The following is a 15393-nucleotide window of genomic DNA, read 5'->3' as shown; positions in this document are numbered from 1 at the left end:
GGTGGCTGTGTATGTGGCGGCACCTCCTCCTCATCCGGTGCCTCCTCATCTATTTGCAGCCTCTCGCTGTCGCTGCTGTCTGCACCACCTGTGAGGGGAAGTGGACGTTCATTAGTTGCATGTATCTGTCACACGTGCAGTTGCTACATGCATGCTGAGTGACATTCCCTGACTGGCTATGGCTTTGCGTACTTTGGTACCTGTCTGGCTGCATTGTGGTAAATCTACATTGTGGCCACACTACATGTCCCACAATGCTTCAGGGCATTACCTGATGTGGAACGATGGCATGACTATGGAACAATATGGGAGGCTAATTGGTCATGGACATTCATAGGGGACAGGGTCGCAGTCGCATGCCACTTACCTCGGGTGTCTTGGGTGGTGCGGGATGAGTCCATATGAGTCACTCCGATGACCGCCTCTGTCTCCAGGGTGTTCTCTACTTGATCCTCCATGGGGGTGTTTGGAGGGACTGTAGGTTCTCCCCCTCCTGTGCCCGATGATTCTCCAAGGCGCTCAGCCACCCTCTCTTTGGCACGACCTCGGAGGTCGTACCAGCGTTTTTTAAGTTCGTCAAGTGACCTGTCCGCCACACCCACGGAGTTCACCGTGGACGCTATGCCCTGCCAGATCCTGCGTTTTTCCTGTTCTGCCACCCTCCTAGAGTCCTTCCCAAAGAGTTTGGAGTAGTTGGCCACCACACCCTCTATTAAATGCTCCAGCTCCTGCTCGGAGAATTTTAACTTTCTCTTCCGCCTTGTGGTGTTGCTGGGCCCAGGAACAGCCTCCTCAGACATTGCTGCACTGTACTTGCTGAGTAGTTTCCTGACAGATTTGCTGGAGCTGTCCCAGTTGCTGACTCGAGGTCTGCCTCACTGTGGTGTATGGGGGTGGGCCCTGGCTGCTTCCTGGTTGTGATGTCATCGCTGTGCTCGACATGCGACTTCCCGTTTTCCCGATCTCGCGCTATTGACGATCTCGCTATTAGAGAATTCGCAATTCCGACACGGATGTTGCCGGAAATAGCGTATTTTATGCGAATTTCGATAGTCGCAACCGGTATTTGCTGCCGCGTGCGATTCGCTTTATTTTCTCTAAATTATTCATGAATACCGTTTTGCGTGTCCTTGATAGCGAGTCGCTATTATTCGCTATTAGGGCCACGCAAAACGTCCCGTTGATGAATCAGGCTGTTGCTTTTCTACTCTGCTGAGTTGCACTTGTGACGACATGTCGTCCCCGTCCACTGCACGTTTTATGTTATTCTGTAGGCTCTACAACTTACCTGGAATATGATTTTTGTGCCCAATCCTGCAAGCAGAATATATTAGGTCCTACAAGCTTGGTCTTCAATACCTACAGCATTTAAACTCGCATTCTACTTGTTGCACAGTCATTAGTTTTCCAAGTAGGAAAAGGTAGGCTTCCTAGAATGAATCATAGTAGTACTGTAAGAAACTCCATAAACATGTACACCTTTGATTCTGTAAAGTTTAAAAGTTATACAGCCTGATTCATCAAGCTTAATTGCGCTCGCAAAGGGCCAGATTCTGAGAATCTGGCCCTTTGCGAGTGCAATTTTTGCATTTGGGATTCATCATCCCAAATGCAAAATTCGCTATTAAAGAATTCGCATATTTGCGAGGAATTGCATTTAAGGAATCTCTATTTGAGATTCCTTAAATGCAATTCATGAACCATTTTAAAATACCGAAATCGCTATTTTGGGCCGCTATTTACCGCGAGGTCAAACCTCGTGGTAAATAGCGAAAACTTAGAAAAATGCATTTAAATGCATTTTTCTAAGTTGCATGTTACACACACACATGTCCTTTGGACATGTGTGTGCGCAACACCAATGTAGATTACATTTCAGGGGTGCTATAGGGTGTCCTTTGGACACCCCTGGCACCCTTGAAATCGCTATCTTATTTGCGATTAGCAAATTGCTATTCGCAAATAAGGAATAACTCCCCATTCATTCCTATGAGCCTTTAGGCCCATAGGAATGAATGGGGAGTTATTCCTTATTTGCGATTAGCAATTTGCTAATCGCAAATAAGGAATGTGTAGGAATCGCATTTCTTTATGCAATTTCTACATGAATCCCGTTTTGCAAGTCCTTAATAGCGATTCCTTATGAATCGCTATTAGGGGCTCGCAAAACGGGAGAATGATGAATCAGGCTGTTAGTGATTATTACGTTGCTATATTTGCAATAACAAAGTGGAGTAAAAAAGTTTTCTCTGAAGAAAAACCCTATTTTGTGACTTAGGTCATCATGGACAAATAATTAACATATATGCGGTAATGGGGGCCTTACATTTTGAGATCTTTTCAAATCCTTCCATTACAAATGTTTAGTATACCACAACAAAAGCATCAGATGGTGTTTTTCATTAAAACTTGAGCAAGTTTAATGAAAAATGGTGTATTGCCAATGAGTGAGATATTGAAGGGACTAAAACAAGGGAATTTTTTAATCATATTGTACACATTTTTTTTAATTGCGGTTTGGTAAATTTATAATTTTGCAATGGTGGAGGAGCATTGCCCCACTGGCTCAGAGTCAACAAGTGAAAAATAAAATGATATTCTATCATCATTTTATTTTTCACCTGCTGGCTGAGCCAGTGTGCTTAGGGAGCTGTGGGGCCAGGCCCATGGGAGTGGGGAGGAGGACTAAGTGTGCATGTGTGTCTCAAGCTGGCCAAACACACATGCACACTTAGGTTTCTCCAACTGAGCTGTATTGAACAGCCGGGCTGGAGAAACCACTAAGACTCATTGTCCTGAGCGGAACGTGACAGCAGCCCTCTCAGGCCAATTCTTGTGCTGCTGTCATATCACCACGTTTTGTTTGTGGCGGCTGCCACTGCAGTCAATCTACATTTTACTACAAAGTGTTAATATTTGAAAGATTATGTTTAATTTAAATATTACTGCATTAAAGTTGCTCCCTTTGTGTTTACCCAATCGAGGGCCTCATTTATGGCATTTTGGCATAGGGCAGCACAGCAAGACACCTTGCTGGGCTGCACTACGCCAAAGTGAAAAGGCAGGAAGGCACCGTATTTAAGCAATACAGTGCATTCCTGCCCTTTCTGCTTGCGCTGGCGCCATTTTGGCTGTCTAGCACCAATATAGGCACCCTTGCACCAGGGTGCATAGGTGCCTCTATTATAGGCAGGATTGTTTTTGTGCAGGAAGGGGCATCTTCCTGCATATAAAACAATCCTAAGAGGCGTTTTGCTTCATGTGAGCTTTATGTGTGCTACAGAATTCAGCACATATGAAAGGAGGATAAAGAACGTTTTTTCTCCTTGTTACGCCTAAAATAAGGAGGCTTAAGGATATGGCGCTTCCCCAAGTTAACATGTTTTCGAAAATCTGTGACAGCATCAAATTCCATGGGGGCTGCACGGGAAAGCCCACAGCCACGCCTTAGTCTTGATTTACGAAGTCACTCATAGACAAATAATTAACATATATGCGGTAATGAGGCCCTTACATTTTGAGATCTTTTCAAATCCTTCCATGACAAATGTTTAGTATACCACAACAAAAGCATCAGATGGGTGGGTTTGCATGGCATCATACATCTTTATGAGAGCCCTGCATTATGCATGCAGCACTTTATGTGGTGCAAATGTGACAGAGTGCTTATACTATGAAACTCTGAGTTTTCAGAGTTTCATAGTATAAGTGGACAAAACATCAGGCAAATCTGTGTTTACTCCCTACAACATCGAATGTTGTCACTTGATTTGGGCACTATAGTTGCAGTTTAAAGTGTCCTGCAAGTCAATCTGTCTTGGTGAAAACTATGGTCCCTAACTTTTCATTTTACTATGCTGCTCTCACTTCATTCATAAAGCAATATTCTCTTGATGATGAGTACGGAAGTGATAGTTGCAAAGACTTGGCGATTTGAAGTTGTATTTTTTTTTTAAATTCACATTCAAATAATACTAAGCTCACAGAGTTTGAAAGAACAGGATTGCTTTCTAATTTTTGTGACAGCAGGAATCCATTCCTGCTGCTATGAAAGTGGACTGTGGAGAGATGCTGCTTGGCAGTTGCATCACACCGCACACCCTATGCATGGCAGCGCTCGGGCCTGTCACTTAATTGCCGGCACCAGCACTTAATTGCCAGAACCTGCACTCACGACACTGCCACATGGTGGTGCTGTTTGCGCAATTTAAAGACGAGCAGAAAAACAGTTGATTGTTAATTCAATAAACATTTAACCACATCAATGCAACAGCAATTCACCCTCTGTGCTGCAGATCCTTGATTCCCATTGTTCATGACGAGCACACAAGCAGTGAACTGCATGACGAGCTGAGCTCGTCATGAGCATGGAAGGTGTTAAAAAATTAATACCTGCCACCCAAGCCATTCTTATTGCTTTGGCGGCCTCATACAGTCTATATTGTCACAATTGTAGCAGTGTGATGGTTAGCAGTTGTGGAAGTACAGTGGCAATGTGTGGTGAAAACTGGGGTGACCTCCTGACGAGGGCCCCAGCACTTACTGTTTTCACAAATTAAGCACTGATGCAAGGTACGTTTTCAGTTAATCCTGAATCCCCTTGTCTCATGCACTCTCCCCCTCGCTGCTGTCCCCTTCTTTGTGCCCAACTAGCTCTACTTGCCTCAACTAAGTGCAGAGTGCCCTTCTCCACTGAGTGCCATAGTAAAGCGCCAACTCTCCAAACCAAACTGCACTGTTCCATTTCTGATTGCATCCTGATATGTACTACTAGATTTCCTACTTCTGTCCATTGCCTGCAGTGCCTTGTTGGCCCCACATCAATGGAATCCGACAACAGAAAATCATAACTGCTGCCACCCCAGTTTGGACCCAGCCATATGCAAGTCAGTCTTGATCCTGTTCCTTATGGGAACAGTCCAGCCAAAACTGCCAAGCCAGGTCTTCCTAGACTGGACGCAAGCATCCTGGGACCGGTTTTGGGACAACACCCCTCATCAGCCAGGCTAGCTTGAACTCAATCTCACTTTGAGCACAGTGAGCATGGGACCCACGTCTGGGTATATCCATACCACGGAGGGTGACAAAAGAAAAAGGAACAAATGATGGACGGAATACTAAACAATGCAAACATTCAAACAAAGTCACAAGGATCTGGGTTTAGTCCATTGTTCTTTTGCTCACCACGCCACCCCAGTTTGGACCTAGCCATATGCAAATCAGTCTTGACCCTGTTCCTCATGGGAATAGTCCAGCTCGAACTTCCAAGCCAGGTCCTCCCTGGACCAGAAGCAAGCATTCTGGGACCGGTTTTGGGGCATCAAAAATCATTAGCCAGGCTAGCTTGAATCCAGTGGCACAGTGAATACAAGACAGACCCTTCCCACTTAGGGTGACAAAACCAAAAGGATCAAATGAGGGACGGAATGCTGAACAATGCAAACATTGGGGAGAGAATGTGTTCTAGACTGTCGACTTTGGAGCTGGAAAACCAACTATCGAGCCTCAGGGGTCGACTCCACATCCTGTGATTCTGGGCAAAACACTTAATCACCCCGTGTCTACCAAACAAAATGAATGTGTCTTTGTGTAACTTTACCAGTGCTCATGTAATGCGCTCCAATACCTTTGGGTCAAGTTTGCGCTATATAAGTCTGCACAAAAAAAAACCTTCACCCCCAGTCACCTGTATGATAGGTTCATTTCTCAGCATGGCCCGTTATTGTTCAAAGTACATATGAGACTTTGCTACTATCAGTGTTCCATTACGAGAGTTAACAAAGGAAAACTTTTCATTCATGGTCACAAGAATGTGAGAGACCAAGCCAGTGAAACAGCTGCTTAAATGTCCTACATCAATTCAAAGCATCATACAGAGGCTGGCCACAGCTTGCTGCCTTGCCCCACACAGAATTTCTGACTTCAATTTTAGAGACTAAGGACCTGATTTAGATCTTGGTGGACGGGTTACTCCATCATAACGATGACAGATATCCCATCCACCAAAATATAAGTCCCATAGGATAATATAGGATTCATATTTTGGCGGATGGGATATCTGCTATTGTTATGACAGAGTAACCCATCCTCCAAGATTTAAATCAGGCCCTAAGTTAGAAGGTAAAAATTCTGAGTGTGTTGAAGTCGGTTTCGCCATCTGACCCTCTCTCCATCATGATTGGCCTTAGCTTGCACCAAGGTACCAGTGAAGCACAACCTGGCCACAGTTTGCACTTAATGCTTTTTGGCTCTATTTTTATATTTAAACTTTAAAAATGTATAACTCTGCTTTTTAGTTATTTGGTGTCATGTTATTTATAAAAATTTACTCTAGTTTTCTTAAGTGGTTTGTGTTTTCTCTTCTGTTGTTTTTTACTGTATTACTCTATTGTACTGCATAAATATGTTACACACTATCTCTAAGTTAAACCTGTCTCGCGGGGGGGTGGCTAGCGCCCGATGGCAATGGCGGCTTCTTTGTAGCTCTCCCGGACAGTGCGGAGAGTGGAGCACCCGACGTGACTCCCTTTGACGTTTCTGCACCTAGGAGCCATGGATTTTGACGTTGAAACGATGAAGATCTAGCAGGACGAGTTTGGGCACTCTGCTGATCTATTTTCGAGACTTTGCCAGGCAAGTGTGTTTTGCGCTGATTCCTCCCGCTGCGGCCGCCATTTTCCGACACCGCTGACGGAGCTTTGCTCCTAGCGGTTCTTTGCTCATTTTGGATTTTAAGGCTTGATTTAACTACTGCCTTGGCTGTCCCACTACAAGTTGTAACACTTTGCCCACTTGCCATCACGGAGCGTCTATGGAGCGACTAAGCTCACTTTAATGCTTATTTCGTCCGTTTTGGATATCTTTCTCCACAAGCTGATGCTGCTCCCTGCACAGCGCTGATGCAGCTTAACAGTTCGCTCTCATGTAGTTATTCCTTTCTACAAATAAACACTTTTTAGTACCTGGCCTACTTATTCTTACGACTGGTGCTTACTTTCGCCTCATGAATAATTGTGATGCTTATTTTTGAACCTGCAGCCGCCATTTTGTGAATCTACCGACGGAGCTTGTGCTCCTAGTAGTTTTACGTTACCAGGAAGTTTTATTTACTATTCAATGCCGCCTATTACTTCATCCTATGTATCAACCTGCCTCAACTACTCAACTGCGCCATTATTGTGAATGTATTGGCTTCAACGCTTTCCTCAGGCTTATGGATACTACTGTTTAAAATCTCTACAGACATTTTCTCTTCAAGCTGACGCAGTTTCTCACCTAATTTCTCTGAGCTTATACCTCCTCATGTACTAAGCGCTTGCTTTACGTTTGTTTCTTCTTAATAGTGCTCATATTGTTACGCATTTATTTATTTTTCAAGTCCTACTAGTGTTTATATGCCTGTAAGTAACTTCTTTGTTATAGGGGTCAGCTTGGTGCTATAATACAGTGCGTATTCAGTTCTGAAGTTGAATGTACAAGTTTCTCTACCCTAATGTGTTTTTGTAAGCCTCGCGCAATAATATAATTCACTATATGCATTTTTGATGTAAGGTTTCCCCTGTTTAGGTCAGTTAGCATTTCTTTAACTGATCTTTATATGTGGTTCACTTAATCTCAATTCTACTTTATTGCATTCAGTTTTACCGTACTCTACTGTATGTGACTTCATTCTTCATTTTGAGGATTTTTGCTTCCTTGTGACTTGTATGAGCAACCACTTTTTCCTTGTCTTTTTGAATTCACTAGCTCTGTTTTGATGGCACCTTCACCTTTATTCCTCAATATTATTGTATGTAGTCATGTTTATTCACACTTGCATTTTAATCCACAGTAAACAGTTTTAATCGTGCGCTTACCTGTTCTAATGTATTCCAGTTGCATGTGTTATTTACTCTATGGGTAGATTATCTAAAGATCTTCGCAAGCCTTCTCCAACTCCACGCAAATTTCTCCTTCATACAAGTTCTAGATATCAGTGTCTCGAGATGGATGACTCCCTCAACGCTTCATCTAAAGGTTCCTCCTCTTCTTCGGCTCCACAATCAAGTGGTACCACCAAAGGTTCAATTAAAAGATTAAAAAAGGACCCACTCTCTCCTCCCAAGCAATCCTCATCGGTAACAATGGGCATTCTTTTAGAGGAAATTAGGGCCCTGCGCCCTTTTATTGAAGAAACTAAAAATACTTTTGAGGAAACCAAAACTACCCTTCAGGTGTTGTCTGACAAATGGTCGAATATTGATGAACGTGTGACCCTTCTGGAACAAAACGTTGATACTCTCACGTCTTCTGCTGCCAAAGTTGCTCCTTTGTGCGTACAAGTCTCTGCACTCCACAAACAAATTGAGAACTTAGAAAACAGGAATAGGAGAAACAACCTCCGCATCTATGGCCTTGCGGAAAACTCAGAAGGGTCTGATGCCCTTACTTTTTTCAAATCTCTTTTGCCGAAAATTCTCCAGCTGCCGGATAGGACCATCTTCAACATACAGAGAGCTTATCGCTTAGGCCCCCCTCCTGCTGCTGGGTTATCTACTTCTATTGCTAAAAGGCCGAGAGGTGTCATCCTCTACTTCCTCGAATATACCGATTTACTCACAGTTTTGTCAGCAGCCAAAGCTATCCATCGGATTACTTGGTCTGGAAATCGCCTTTTCTTCTCACAGGACTATGCAAAGTCCACTGCTGACTGGCGTAAAGAATTTCTTTCACTTAGACCACAGCTTGGTTCTATGGGAGCGAGATATGGGCTTTTCCATCCTTGCCTCTTCAAAGTGACTTTCAACAATTAAACTACTACATACGAGAATCCACTAAAATGAAAGAGTTTTTTGTACTCCCATAGTGATAACACAATGGATACCGCTGCTTCATCTAGTTCTCGATAATTGTTTTTCACATGCCTATTCTCTGCTATTGCATTTACAGTATGTTTTTATTGTTCTACATGACTGTTCTCTTCAGATAGTTTTTTCTAGTTGCTTGTTTGTACTGAATTTATATTTATAACGTTCAGTTTTATCCTTTTCCCCTTCTATGCAGATCTCCTCCTCCACGTTATCATCCACCCTCATGTCCTCGGAGTCCGTTGCGGTTGTCTTCCCTCCCTGGCTTCCCTTCGGAGCTTAAGACCCGTTATTGTTCTATGTGGCCTCCATCCTCCATCCCCTTTGTTTGTTCTCAACAATATGTAAGTTCTTTGTTCTTCTCATTCTGCTACTTTGTTCTCATATTTCTTTCTTTCTCTTCTCCATGTTCCTCGGGCTCTCAACTCTCCTTTTGCTATTTTCCTTTTCATCCTCTGCTCTTTATCTCTTTATTAACCCAGATTTCTCATTTTCCTTCTGTTTTGCTTACTTCTTTATTACACTTTTTACTTGTTCTTGTCAATTTTTTCATCCACTATTTACCTGACTTTAATGATGCTGCTTCCTATGCACTTCTTCTTTTTCACTTCTGGTGTTTCTTCTTATTATGCTTATATGCCTTGAATGTTTTTTTTTTCTCAATTGTTCCTCAACTGGTTCTTTGATATGCTTCTTTAAAATAATTTCATGCCTTTAAAAATATTATCTTGGAATGTTAGAGGTTTACATTCGCCAATTAAAAGACAGAGAGTACTTTCCCACCTGGCCAAACTCAACGCAGACATAGCCTGTTTACAGGAATCACATTTGTCGGCTGATGAATCTGCTAAATTGAAGAGAGGTTGGGTAGGCGAAGTTTATTTTTCCCCAGGCGATGGTAAGCGTCATGGAGTCTTGATTTTGTTTCGAAAACCTCTTACAATCAAAGCAGTTACGCATTGTGCAGACACTTCAGGTAGATGGGTGCTAGTGAATATCACTCTAGATAATGTCCCAATTTCCATTTTAAATGTGTATGCTCCTACGAGTGGCGATGCCTCTTTTTGGACCTCCCTCGCACCGCTCATCACTCAACATTACGTTGATAATTTCATCTTTGTAGGTGATCGCAACAAAGTTTTCGACCCATTTTTAGATAGATGCTCAGTTAGTACATATGTTCCTCATAAGTCACAAAAATCTTTCACACAACTCATTACACAATACAAACTCACTGACGCATGGATACTCTGCAACCACACTTTGCGAGAATACTCCTTCTTTTCACCCCCTCATCAGACTCAATCCCGCTTAGATTATTTTTTTATTTCTCATCAATTTACTCAGTCCCTTATCTCTTCTGACATTGGTTCCATCTTAATTTCTGACCACGCCCCAGTCTCCATTGTTTTGGACGTATTACAAAAGCCTACTTCAATTCAAAAATGGCTTTTTAATAATGCTTTCCTTCTCGATGCACAGTTTGTTTCTTCCTTCACATCCTTTTTTCATGAATATTTTTTATTCAATCATACGGATGAAATTCCATTTCCTGTAGTTTGGGACGCTTTCAAAGCATCAGCTAGAGACTTCATCATTAGTTATGTCTCTCGCAAACGAAAGAAGGCCCAACAAGCCACTAATGACCTCCTTTCTAATATCAAACAATTAGAGCATTTATACTTCACCTCCAAATCAAAAGATTGTTTAAATGATCTCATTGCCACCAAAATTCAATTTAATAAAGATTCCACGTATAAAGCCTCCAATTTCCTTTTAAAATCTAGTGCCAAGTTTTATGGTGGACAGAATAAGGCTGGGAAATTGTTGGCTAATTATCTAAAATATTTACAACAAGGGGTCCCTTGCTCACTGCACCATCAGGATTCAAGCAAGCCGGGCCGAAGACGGCTGCAATGCCAGAAACCGGTCCCCGGAAGCTTGTTTCCTTTCCAGTGAAGAATTGGCTTGGTAGTTTGGTCTGCCCTGTTCCCATGATGCACTGGGCCAGGGCCAGACTAATTTGCATGTAGCCAGGTTCTGAACTGGGATGGTGCAGTGAGCTAAAAAACGGTGATGGATCAAGCCCTGATCTTTTGACTGGGTAGGAGTGTTCTGCTTAATTCAGATACTCTGTCCATCACCACCCCCTGTTATGAATCGTTTTGGCCACCACAAGTGTGAAAGGGTATACTCAGATGTGAGTCCCTTGCTCACTGCACCATCAGGATTCAAGCAAGCCGGGCCGAAGACGGCTGCAATGCCAGAAACCGGTCCCCGGAAGCTTGTTTCCTTTCCAGTGAAGAATTGGCTTGGTAGTTTGGTCTGCCCTGTTCCCATGATGCACTGGGCCAGGGCCAGACTAATTTGCATGTAGCCAGGTTCTGAACTGGGATGGTGCAGTGAGCTAAAAAATGGTGATGGATCAAGCCCTGATCTTTTGACTGGGTAGGAGTGTTCTGCTTAATTCAGATACTCTGTCCATCACCACCCCCTGTTATGAATCGTTTTGGCCACCACAAGTGTGGAAGGGTATACTCAGATGTGAGTCCCTTGCTCACTGCACCATCAGGATTCAAGCAAGCCGGGCCGAAGACGGCTGCAATGCCAGAAACCGGTCCCCGGAAGCTTGTTTCCTTTCCAGGGAAGAATTGGCTTGGTAGTTTGGTCTGCCCTTTTCCCATGATGCACTGGGCCAGGGCCAGACTAATTTGCATGTAGCCAGGTTCTGAACTGGGATGGTGCAGTGAGCTAAAAAACGGTGATGGATCAAGCCCTGATCTTTTGACTGGGTAGGAGTGTTCTGCTTAATTCAGATACTCTGTCCATCACCACCCCCTGTTATGAATCGTTTTGGCCACCACAAGTGTGGAAGGGTATACTCAGATGTGAGTCCCTTGCTCACTGCACCATCAGGATTCAAGCAAGCCGGACCGAAGACGGCTGCAATGCCAGAAACCGGTCCCCGGAAGCTTGTTTCCTTTCCAGTGAAGAATTGGCTTGGTAGTTTGGTCTGCCCTGTTCCCATGATGCACTGGGCCAGGGCCAGACTAATTTGCATGTAGCCAGGTTCTGAACTGGGATGGTGCAGTGAGCTAAAAAACGGTGATGGATCAAGCCCTGATCTTTTGACTGGGTAGGAGTGTTCTGCTTAATTCTGATACTCTGTCCATCACCACCCCCTGTTATGAATCGTTTTGGCCACCACAAGTGTGGAAGGGTATACTCAGATGTGAGTCCCTTGCTCACTGCACCATCAGGATTCAAGCAAGCCGGGCCGAAGACGGCTGCAATGCCAGAAACCGGTCCCCGGAAGCTTGTTTCCTTTCCAGTGAAGAATTGGCTTGGTAGTTTGGTCTGCCCTGTTCCCATGATGCACTGGGCCAGGGCCAGACTAATTTGCATGTAGCCAGGTTCTGAACTGGGATGGTGCAGTGAGCTAAAAAACGGTGATGGATCAAGCCCTGATCTTTTGACTGGGTAGGAGTGTTCTGCTTAATTCAGATACTCTGTCCATCACCACCCCCTGTTATGAATCGTTTTGGCTAATTATCTAAAGGTAAAACAAAATAAAGTTAATATTGAATCCTTTTATGGTCGTGAATATGGCTTACTAAAACACAAAAGTGAAGATATCCTGCAAGAATTCTTATGTTTTTATGAAACATTGTATTAGTCTGAATCATCTTCTTCTGAACAAGACATATCCCAATTTTTATCCAAGATCTCTTCTCCTTTTGACACTCCTCCGGACCTTTCCCCTTTAGAATCAGACCTTACACAAAAGGATCTTCTTCAGGCTCTCAACTCTCTCAAACATGGGAAAGCTCCAGGTCCTGACGGTTTTACTGTCAAATTCTTTTCCTGTTTCTCAAAGTTACTTATTCCCAAATTACATACTCTTCTTTCCACTTTCCTTCAAACTGGTTCCGCTTCTGTGTCTCTCTCTGATGCCCTTATTTGTATTATCCTGAAACCAGGTAAGGATCCACAACATTGTAAAAACTATCGGCCCATTTCTCTAGTGAATATCGATTATAAAAAATTTTCAAAGGCTTTAGCATTACGTTTAGAATCTTTTCTTCCCGAACTTTTAGGGAAAGAACAATCCGGTTACGTTAAAGGTAGACTGCTGTCGGATAATACTAGATTATTTTTTGACATTCTCTCTAAGACTTTGCATTGCTCTCATCCCCTCGCAGCTATAGCCCTAGATGCAGAGAAAGCTTTTGATCGAGTTGAGTGGCCATATCTGTTTAATACTCTGAAATGGTTTGGTTTTGGTCCAAAGATTTCCACCCTGATTTCGTTCCTCTATTCTCACCCTAGAGCAGCAATTTCGGCAAACGGTACCTTATCTTCTTACTTCTCCCTTAATAGAGGGGTTAGACAGGGATGCCCACTTTCACCTTTTTTGTTTAATCTTGCTTTAGAACCTTTCCTTTTGAGAATTCGTCAGAATGCTAATATACATGGTTTCAATTTCCACAAATCTGATATTAAGATGGCCGCATATGCTGACGATGTATTATTGTGTTTCTCCCAACCAGACACATCCCTCCCTACATTTCTAGATGAAGTTAACTCGTGTGGAGTGGTGTGGCTCACTGGTTAGAGGCGGCAGACCCGGCAGCAGAGAACGGCCCGGGACCAGGGTTCAATTCCCGACGCGGCAGCGTCGTGGACTCGATAATTCTCGCCTCAGTGCCTACTCTAACCAGGGATCACACTCGGCAACTCTGGGCATTAGCTTGCCTCATCTCTACAACGGCCCCCCACATTCGCCAGGGATGCCTGGTTTCACCTTGGAGATACCCAGTAGGGACCATCTCACAGGGATAGCCAGGACACGTTCCCCAGCGGTTTACAGCGCCACGACGCCTCAGGGCAGCAGTGCGCTTTATAAGACACATATAAGACACATACACTCATTTGCACAAGTATCTGGCTACAAATTAAATAAAGATAAATGCGAGATCTTGCCACTTACTAAAGTCACTTTCAGGGATGAGTTTTCTACTTCGGGTTTACTTGGAGCCCTAACTCTATTAAATATTTAGGTCTCCATTTTACTTCTTCTCTTTCGGGCACATTTACTAGGTGTATGGACGATTGTTTACAAAAATTAACTACTCTTACTAGCAAATGGCATCCTCTGTATCTATCGTGGTGGGGGAGATTGGATACAATCAAGATGATGCTCTCTCCTATTGTCCTATTTATAATATCTAACATACCATTCTCTATCCCCTTGAAATACTTCAAGAAAATTAACTCTATTTTATCTACCTTTTTGTGGGGGCATAAAAAGTCTCGTATGTCCTTGTCCAAATTAATGCGTTCCAAAAGAGAAGGTGGGCTGAACTTTCCGAATTTTTCTTTGTATCATAAATCCTTTTTATTGAATCAAGTGTCGAATTAATTCACAGATTCCGCATCATCCTCCCCTCTCTGGCTGACCTTAGAACGGTCTTTCATATCTCCTTTTTCTTTCAAAGAATATCTTATGTTTTCTCGTAGACCTCAGTCTTTATCTACTCATATTCTTAAGTATACCACCAAAATCCTTCCCTGGTTTCCCGTCTCGTCCTTTTTTGACCAACCTATTTGGCACAACACATCTATTTTAATCAACAATAAGCCGATTTTTGGGAAATCCTGGAGATCATGTGGTCTTATTTGGGTGCATCAATTGTTTCATCACAATCAGGTCATCCCATTTGCATTAGCCGCTACTTCTTTTACTCTTCCGCCCGCTTTTCGAGTTAAATATTCGATATTGTCACGCGCATTACAACTTGCTTATGATGCCTCCCTTGCTATGCCTCGTTCATCAAATCACGCACCCTGAATTCTTTACTTCTTAAACAATCTAAAGCTTCAAAAATCTATGCTTTCCTTCAAACCCAGTGTTCACCTCGCTCGAAAACCGCAACAGAAGAATTTTGGGAAAAAGACCTAGAAGTCTCTTGGCCTATTGAGTTATGGGACAAATTATGGTTGAAGATTCGTAGATCTTCCAGAGCTGCTTACACTACTCAAACACTATTTTTTATTTATAACCGTTTATTATTTTCACCACTAGTTCTTAGTAAACAATACCCAGATACCTCTGATAAGTGTTGGTCCTGTTCCTTCCCATGTGCAAATCTTTTTCATATGCGTTTTAGTTGTCCCCATGTTCATAATTTTTGGCTGCAAGTTTGGTCTCAAATTAACAAGATTTTTTCCTCCACTCACTCCTTTTCTTTCTCTCACATTTTTTTTAGGGAGTGTTTCTCCCATTTGGGATCATTGCACTTTCAGGGTTGGAATAGTTGACTTATTGTTGGCAGTAGCTTTTCAGCAAATAACTAAAAATTGGAATGATTTTACCAACATATCTTATCAGGCTTGGTGGTATGCTTACTGCTATAATCACAGGTTATATACAACTTTTGTCTACCCCCTGACTTTAGCTACTAAGCGAAAAGAACTATGGAGTCCAGTTACATTATTTTTTTATTTAAGTGCCCAAAGCACTCTGTCTCTATCCCCGTTACAGCAA

This window comes from Lissotriton helveticus, chromosome 3_1 (assembly GCF_964261635.1).
Source record: "Lissotriton helveticus chromosome 3_1, aLisHel1.1, whole genome shotgun sequence".
NCBI lineage: Eukaryota > Metazoa > Chordata > Amphibia > Caudata > Salamandridae > Lissotriton > Lissotriton helveticus.
Note: the sequence above shows the minus strand (reverse complement) of the source record.